Genomic DNA, 8,570 nt, shown 5'->3' on the forward strand with positions numbered 1-8,570 from the left:
CATCAGTGACCTTATTGCCTTGGCGGCGGTATGCTTCTATTTATCATTTTTCAAAAAAAAAAAAATTTTTTTTTTTTTTTTTTTTTTTTTTTTTTTTTTTTCTAGTATTGTTATTACTATTGACATCACTATATCGTACCCCATCCCCCTCCCCACCTGTCCCCTCTATCCTTCTCTTCCCCACTTCCTAACTTCCTTCCCCCCTCCCCCCCCCCCTCTCTCCCCCCTCCTCTTCTCTGCCCCTTTTCCCCCTTTCCCCACTCCTCTCTCCCCCCCCTTTCTCCCTTCTCCCCCTCTCCCCACTCCCTCTCTCCCCCCTCTTCTTTCTCTCTTCCCCTCTCTCCTCCTGTCTCTCTTCTTCTCTCTCTTCTCTCCCCTCTCCCTCTACCCCCCCCTCTCCCCTTTCTCCTCCCCCTCCCTCCTTTCCCCCCTTTCATCTCTCCCTCCCCCCTCTCCCCTCTTATCTCCCCCCATGCTCTGTCCTCTCCCCTCTCTTCTCTTCTTTCTTCCCCCTCACCTCTCTCCTTTCCCCCCTCCTCTCTCCCCCTCCCCTCCTCCCCCATCCCTCTCCCCCCTCCCCCCTCTTCTCTCCCCCCCTCCCCCCCCCCCCCTCTTCTCTCCCCTCTCCCTCCCCCCTTTTCCCCTTCCCCCCTCTTTCCCCCTCCCCCCCCCCTCCCCTTTTCTCCCCTCTCCTCTCTCCCCCCTCCCCTTACCCCTCTCCTTTCTCCCCTCCCCCGCTCCCCCCTATTCTCTCCCCGTTCCCCCCTCCCCTCTCCCCCCCCCTCCCCCCCTCCCCCTCCCCCCTCCTCTCTCCCCCTCCCCCTCCCCCCCCGCTCCCCCCCTCCCCCTCCCCCCCCCCCCCTTTTCCCCCCTCTTCTCTCCCCTCTCCTCTCCCCCCCCCCCCCCCGCTCCCCTCTCCCCTTAGCCCTCTCCTCCCCCCCTTCCCCCCCCCTTTCTCCCCTCTCCTCTCTCCCCCCCTCCCCCCCTCCCCTCTCCCCCTCTCCCCTCCCCCCTTCCCCCCTTTTCCTTTTCTCCCCTCCCTTTTCCCCCTCTCCCCCGCCCCCCCCCCCCCCCGGGAATGCTTTGAAGCGGGATGTTGTTCTTTTCCCTTGCTGGTTCGGGGTTCGTTGTCTGTTTTAAGACCCAACGCGGGTGTCGTTTTAATACAATTTTCCAATTTTTGTTCAATGGGGTTTGCAACGGCCCAACCTCTGTCTGTTCAATGACCCGAAGACCTGTTGCAAAGATTGTCTGTTGCAACGACCCAACGCTGCTGTCTGTTGCAATGACAGAGAGAGACCTGTTGCAAAGATTGTCTGTTGCAACGACCCAGCCCCTTGGTCTTTTTCCCCGGGTCCGGGAACCGGGGTTGGGCAAAGGCGTGGTTTCCCCGTTTTTCCTTCCCTTTGGTTCAAGGCCGGGGTTCTGTCTGGAAGAAATTTCGTCCGATTTTTGGGGTTGGGCCCAAGGCGCCGGCTTCCCCGTTTTTAAAAAGGTTTTCCAACGGGGGGCAAACGGGTTCAAAATTTCCACCCCGTTTTTTGGGAACCATTTTTCTTTTTTAAAATTTTTTGAAGAAAAGTTCAAAAATTTCGTTTAAAAAAATTTGCTTTTAAAGGCAAATGGTCAATTTTAATCTTTAAATTTTTTTTCCCTTTTTTTTCTTTTGGGTTTTATTAAACCCAAGGGAGCAGAAGAGGAAAAGGGGGAAAAAGGAAAAGATAACTAATAATAACAATTTTGGAATTAGAAAAGGAAATAAAAAAAGAAAGGTTTTGAATGGAAAATAATTTTCAAAAATAAAAAAACAAAAAAAAAAAAAAAAGTTTGTTAATTAAAAAAATTTTCTATTTCTTTTTGTTAAAACCCTTTCCTTTAACCGCATTTAATTTTGGGAAAATCACCCATTTTTTTGGATTGTTTAAAAATTATAAATGTTATTTTGATGAGTGATGTGTGTGTGTGTTTAGTGGTGGCGGGGTGTGTGTGTGTGTGTATGTGTGTGTGTGTGTGTGTGTGCGCGCGCGCGCGTGTGTGCGTCCGCGTGTATGACTGCCTGTCTATGTCTATATACGATGCACGCACGAACTTAATACCTCCTTAAAGGAAAAACATACGAGCAGGCAAGATGACACGCGAAACTAAATCACTTTCTGAACAAAATCCTCAGAGAAGAGGAGGTACCGCTTAATAACCCCCACCTCCCACCCTCTCCACCTCCGCCTCTGCCCCCCCACACCTCCGCCCCCTCCCCCCCTCCCCATCCGCGTGACAAAGACTTCTCGCTAATCACTTAATCGATAAGTGGGCTGCAACTCGATAAAGAAAAAGACTTCAAAGGAATTCTTCCACTCACGCCATGATAATGTTAGGGGGGGGGGGAGCTCGCCCATTTAGCGAATATCAAAATCGAAAATGAAATCTTATGTTTTTGTTAAAGGCGTGTAATAACAAGGCATAATCATTTTAGGGAAATCTGTAATGATAATAATGACAATATTCCTATTTTCTATCCACTTCCTCAGCATTAAGTGTCTCTATTATCATTATTCCTATCAATGTTATTACTATTAGTAGTAGTAACAGTAGCAGTGATACTGTTATCATTATCATTACCATTATTATCATCATTATGTTTATAATTACTATTATCATTGTTCATATCACTTTGAATATTGTTACTATTATCACTTATCAGAATTATTATTATCATTATTATCATTATGATTATCAAAATTATCACCAACATCATTATTATTACTATCATTATCGTTCCTATCATTTTCCTTATTGTTGTTATTATCATTATAATTATCATTGTTATTATCACCAACACCATGATCATTTTCATTATTATTGTTATCATTATATCATTATCATCATTATCATTGTTATTATTTTTATCATTATTAATACTATTACTAGTTTTATCATCATTGTAATTATCATCATCATCATTATCATATTTATTATTACTACTGTCATCATCATTTTCATCATAATCATTATCATAATCATAATTATTATTGGCATTATCATCATTAACATATTTATTATTATCATAAGCACAAACACAGCCATGTGTGCACAGAAATGAAAAGGAAAATATCCACATTATGAAACGAAAAATATGTATTACGGTTCGAACCTTTCACGAGCTCCTCTTCAGACGAATAATTAACCGAAATGGATGAATTTGATCCATTTTGGCTGATTAGTTGTCTGAAGAGGAACCCATGAAAAGTTCGAAACGTAACGCTTTATTTTCATGTCATATTGTGCATGTGTTTCCTTTCATATTCATTAATATTATTATCACTGTTATTATCATTATCAACACTATCATTATCATTATCAACACTATGGTTATCCTTATAAACGTTATTACTATCAATATTATCTTTATAATTATTACCATTATAATCATTATCATTACCATTATTATTATCATCATTATTATTGCTATTATTGCTACTAGCAGCCACCGTGCTACTTCTATGAGGGCCATGAGGGTCGGTCACCCAGCGAGCGAGTTCGAATCCTGCCCAGAAGCTCCGAACCAGTAAGGAAGGGATCCGGTCGGGGCAGCGAGCACCACAGGCCGAAGTCCCTCGAAAGAAGGAACCGTCTTAGTCCTTACTAAGATGTTATATCAAATTCATTATTTATATATGTATAAGAGTTCGTGACACAAAACCCGATGATTACTAATATCATTACTATTATCATTACCCTTACTGTTATTATTATCCTTATCATTATCATGGGCCAAAGTAGATGTAGTAGCAGTCCTAGTAATATTAGTTGTAGTAGTGGTAGCATCATTATTATGATTATTATAAAAATCATTATTATCATAATCATTCTCATTGTTGCTATTATTTCAACTGCTATTAATATCATTATTGTACACATACACACACGCACTGAAAGGGGGTGTTTTTTTATATATATATATATATATATAATTTATATATATATATATATAATTTAATTTCCACACACACACACACACACACACACACACACAACACACACAAATATATATATATATATATATATATATATATATATATATATATATATATTATATTATGTTAAACACACACACATATATAAGTGTGTGTATGTATATATATATATATATATATATATATATATATATATATATATATATATATATATATATATATGTATACACACACAGACACACACACACACACATATGTATATATATATATATATATATATATATATATATATATATATATATATATATATATATATATATATAGTATATGTATATTTTTTTTGGGGGGGGCGGGGTCATGAGTCAAAGTCAGAGTTTCATCCGGCATAATTAATTTTCTTGGCACATGGCTAAAAGAACATTGGAACAATGGACTCATTCCTGCTTCTAGAAAGGTGTGAGTAGCCTAGGAACCCATCTAGCAAAGAAAATTTGCATATGCAGATGGTCATGAATTATTTTGACCACAGACCCAAAACTATATGTATATATGTATGTGTATATATATATGTGTGTGTGTATGTGAGTGTGTATTATGTATGTATACAGAGAGAGAGAGAGAGATTTTTGATTGATTTGAAAAAAATATATATTTACAGGGCAGTTTACATGCCCTGTAAAATGCCAGGGAAAGATGTCCGAGCATCTCCCCAAATATACATGCCTGAAGGGCTGCACTTTAGTGCTCGCCTTATTGGTTAACTACCTAATAACTGAAAAAAACACATATATATGATTTTACAAAAATGAACAGTTTCCATAAATCTAAATGTTCTATTGTGGTACACTCAAAGTCACTATCGGCCATCAGGTGGCAGCTGATAATTTTCAAATTCTGTTACAGGTTGTAGAGGGGTGAACCGTTGTCCAAAGATCACTGAAAACACTTTTTCCTGGAACTGTAGTTGCTGAGCAAATTGTTGCTGCATCATAAGCATAATTTGTTCAATCTTCTGTATCAATATTTGCAGTAAATCCTGTCTCTCCTGTGGTGTGGGGATCGGCGCTGGCACTGAAGCAGGTGTAGAAACTGGAATTGGAGTGAGGTGAATATATATATACCTATGTATGTATAAATGTATATACATATGAATATATATATATATATATATATATATATATATATATATATATATATATATATATGTGTGTGTGTGTGTGTGTGTGTGTGTGTGTGTGTGTGTGTGTGTGTGTGTGTGTGTGTGTGTGTGTTTGTGTGTGTGTGTTTTATGTGTGTGTGTGTGTGTGTGTGTGTGTGTGTGTGGTGTGTGTGTGTGTGTGTGTGTGAAGATATACATATATTATATAATATATTAATATATATATATATATATATGTGTGTGTGTGTGTGTGTGTGTGTGTGTGTGTGTGTGTGTGTGTGTGTGTGTGTGTGTGTGTGTGTAGATATACATATATGTATATGAGTATATCTAATATATATATATATATATATATATATATATATATATATATATATATATATGTGTGTGTGTGTGTGTGTGTGTGTGTGTGTGTGTGTGTGTGTGTGTGTGTGTGTGTGTGTGTGTGTGTGTGAAGATTATTATTTATTGAACATTTTAAAAGGTGCGTTGGTTCTAATTTCAAAGATGTATATACGTCATTGAAACATTTGTTTACATATGTTTTATATTTCTAATGGCATATCAATACAGCAAAATTTATTGTTATAGCAAATTGAGTAAATTATAATAATCATTTATAAATGGTTTATTAGTTTAAATTTTAATAATTCATTTGGGAGAAAGCAATAAGTTCGTTATTTTAATGATTTCTCGTCAAACGAGTCATTGTTGTCCTCTCGTGTACAAATAGGCTTAGTGCTGGTATTCAAAGAGAGGGAAATTGTAAACAGTAAAGGAAGGGGAACAATTGGCTTGTGTCCTATCAAAATCATGGAAAGAATACTGATAGACTGGGTGTGAGGGTCTCGATTCTGTCTCAAGTATGTTTTTATTTTGCTTATTAAAATGATTTTTCATTTATGATTAGTAGGAAAAGGGAGGATGTGGAGGTGACCTTAGATATAAATTTAATTAAGAATATTGCTTGTTTAAAATATCATATTGCTATGATTTCCATAACAATATGCCACCTGTTTACTTCTTGTATATAGAACAAGATATTAATATAATATATTGTGATATTTGGCACACACTCAACAGCAGAATGATTTCATTCCCGCCCCACGAGCCGTAAGACCGTGAGTTTACGCTACCCAAAGAATTAACGGTGCAGTAAATACAGTTAGAATAGGCCTACATTTAAATCAATTAGTATATGAAAAATCACAAATATGACATCTTTACAAAAAGTGACTAGAGTAAATATGATAAATTTGTATATGAAAAATTCCCGTATGATATATATATATATATATATATATATATATATATATATATATATATATATATATATATATATATATATATATATATATATATTCATTGTCAAACATAAACTCAGTGCATGTGGTGTGTGTGTGTGTGTTTGTCCGTGTCCGTCTGTGTGTGAGTTTTTCTGTTCGTGTGCTTACACACATGTAGGTACACTAAATCTGATAACAAGTTCCAAAGGAGTTCGAAGTAGGTCATTAAGCGACGCAGCTGATGAAGGTCAGGAGGACCAAGTGATAATGTCCGCACTTTTATAGTTTTATATTCTATGGCCTCCTGTCATAAGGCCGTTGCAACTTCCCCACTTCTTTAGAATCATAAAAAGAGTCCCAGTATGATAAAAATAATAATAATAATAATAATAATTGTAATAACATTGATAATAACAATTCCAAAAAAAAATTATAGGAGCAGCAGTTGTAGTAGTAGTAGTAGTAGAAGTAGGAGTCGCAATAGTTGTAGTAGTAGTGGTGGTGGAGGTAAAAGTAGTAGTAGTAGCAGTAGTAGTTGTTGTAGCGGTGTAGTCGTCGCCGCCGTCGTCGTTTTGTTGTAGCAGCAGCAGTAATAATGGCTATGTGTTCCACGGATCAGCAAAAAAAGTACCTCTCTCATCTCTCCCTCTTTCACCCTCCTTAATCTTTTGCCACTCTTCTCCCTCTCCCTCTCTCTTTCCTTTTTCGCTCTGCCTCCCTTTCTTATGATATAGTAATAATAATGATAGTAAGAGAAATTATATTGATAATAATAACAATAATTATAGATATAGCAATAATAATTATAACAATGAATATCATAATAATTATGACAGTAATGATAATGATAACAACAACAGTGATGACAATAATAGTAATGATAATAACAACAATAGTATTAGTAATAATGATGATAGTAATACAAATGATTTTCATAATGATAATGATAACAATAATAATAACAGTCATGATAGTGATAATAATAATTAAATTGATAATAAGGATAATAGTAATGGTGATGATGATAATGAAAATAATAATGACAAAAATAGTAATGATAATAACAATTATGATAATAATAATGATAATAACAATTGTAATAATAAGAGCTGTAGCATCAGTAATAATAATGATAATAATAATAGTAATGATAAAGGTAATTAGTAATGGGCATATGCTATTAGTCCAAACCACGTCGTTAGAGATTCCACGTGGGCGCCATGCCTCGCTTGTGCCCCGCTTGTGCCCAAGCTACCATAACTTCCGCTTGCCGGGGTCAGAGATATAAGATGACCCAGCTTGACCTGAGACACGTTCAGACACACCCTCTCTCGTTCAGTCACTAACCAGTTTCGTGTCGTGTTTTATTCTACTTGTGTGTAACTCTTAGGAATAAAGGGTGATGCCGTAATAGTAGTATCCTGCCCACCAGCGTTTAATGTACAAGGTAATAACCTTTTATGGTAGTAGAAGTATAACAGTGATATTGATGATGTTGATAATGATGATGATAACAACAATAATGATGATAATAATAACAATAATAATGATAATAGTAATACCATCAATAACGATTATAGCAATAATAATAATGGTTATAATAACATTTATAATAATAGTAGAGATTATATATAATGCAGTAATGAAAGTATTTCAAAATCATCTTAATAATCCTTAAAACATTGATAGTGACCATAGCTAAATTATCATTATCACAAAACGCGGCCGACTACAAATAGGAATCACAGACAGATAGATGCAGAGAGAGAGAGAGAGAGGGAGAGGCAGACCGCCTGATAGATAGACAAACAAGACTAAGAGAGAGACAAGGGAGACACTGATGTATTACTTAGAAACACACACACACACAGCTAGATAAAGGAAGAGGGGGGGGCAGAGAGAGAGAGAGAGAGAGGGAAAACTTCCATCATCAGGAAGAGCCTCCCCCAGCCACTAACTCTTGCGTAATTTGCAATACCTTCCATGTATCACAGGAGCTCCAGCCATCGGAGACGGCGAGGGTAAGGCGATGAGGAACGGCTAAAGAGAAGACGCAGGAATCTGACGACTGGGTTGAAGGACATTACCAGAAAGCTTCCACGGAAATTAATTCAATCTGGAAGATGCTGCCGAACTCTTCGACAACAAAAGAGG

The sequence above is a fragment of the Penaeus vannamei genome, chromosome 12 (assembly GCF_042767895.1).
Source record: "Penaeus vannamei isolate JL-2024 chromosome 12, ASM4276789v1, whole genome shotgun sequence".
Classification (NCBI taxonomy): domain Eukaryota; kingdom Metazoa; phylum Arthropoda; class Malacostraca; order Decapoda; family Penaeidae; genus Penaeus; species Penaeus vannamei.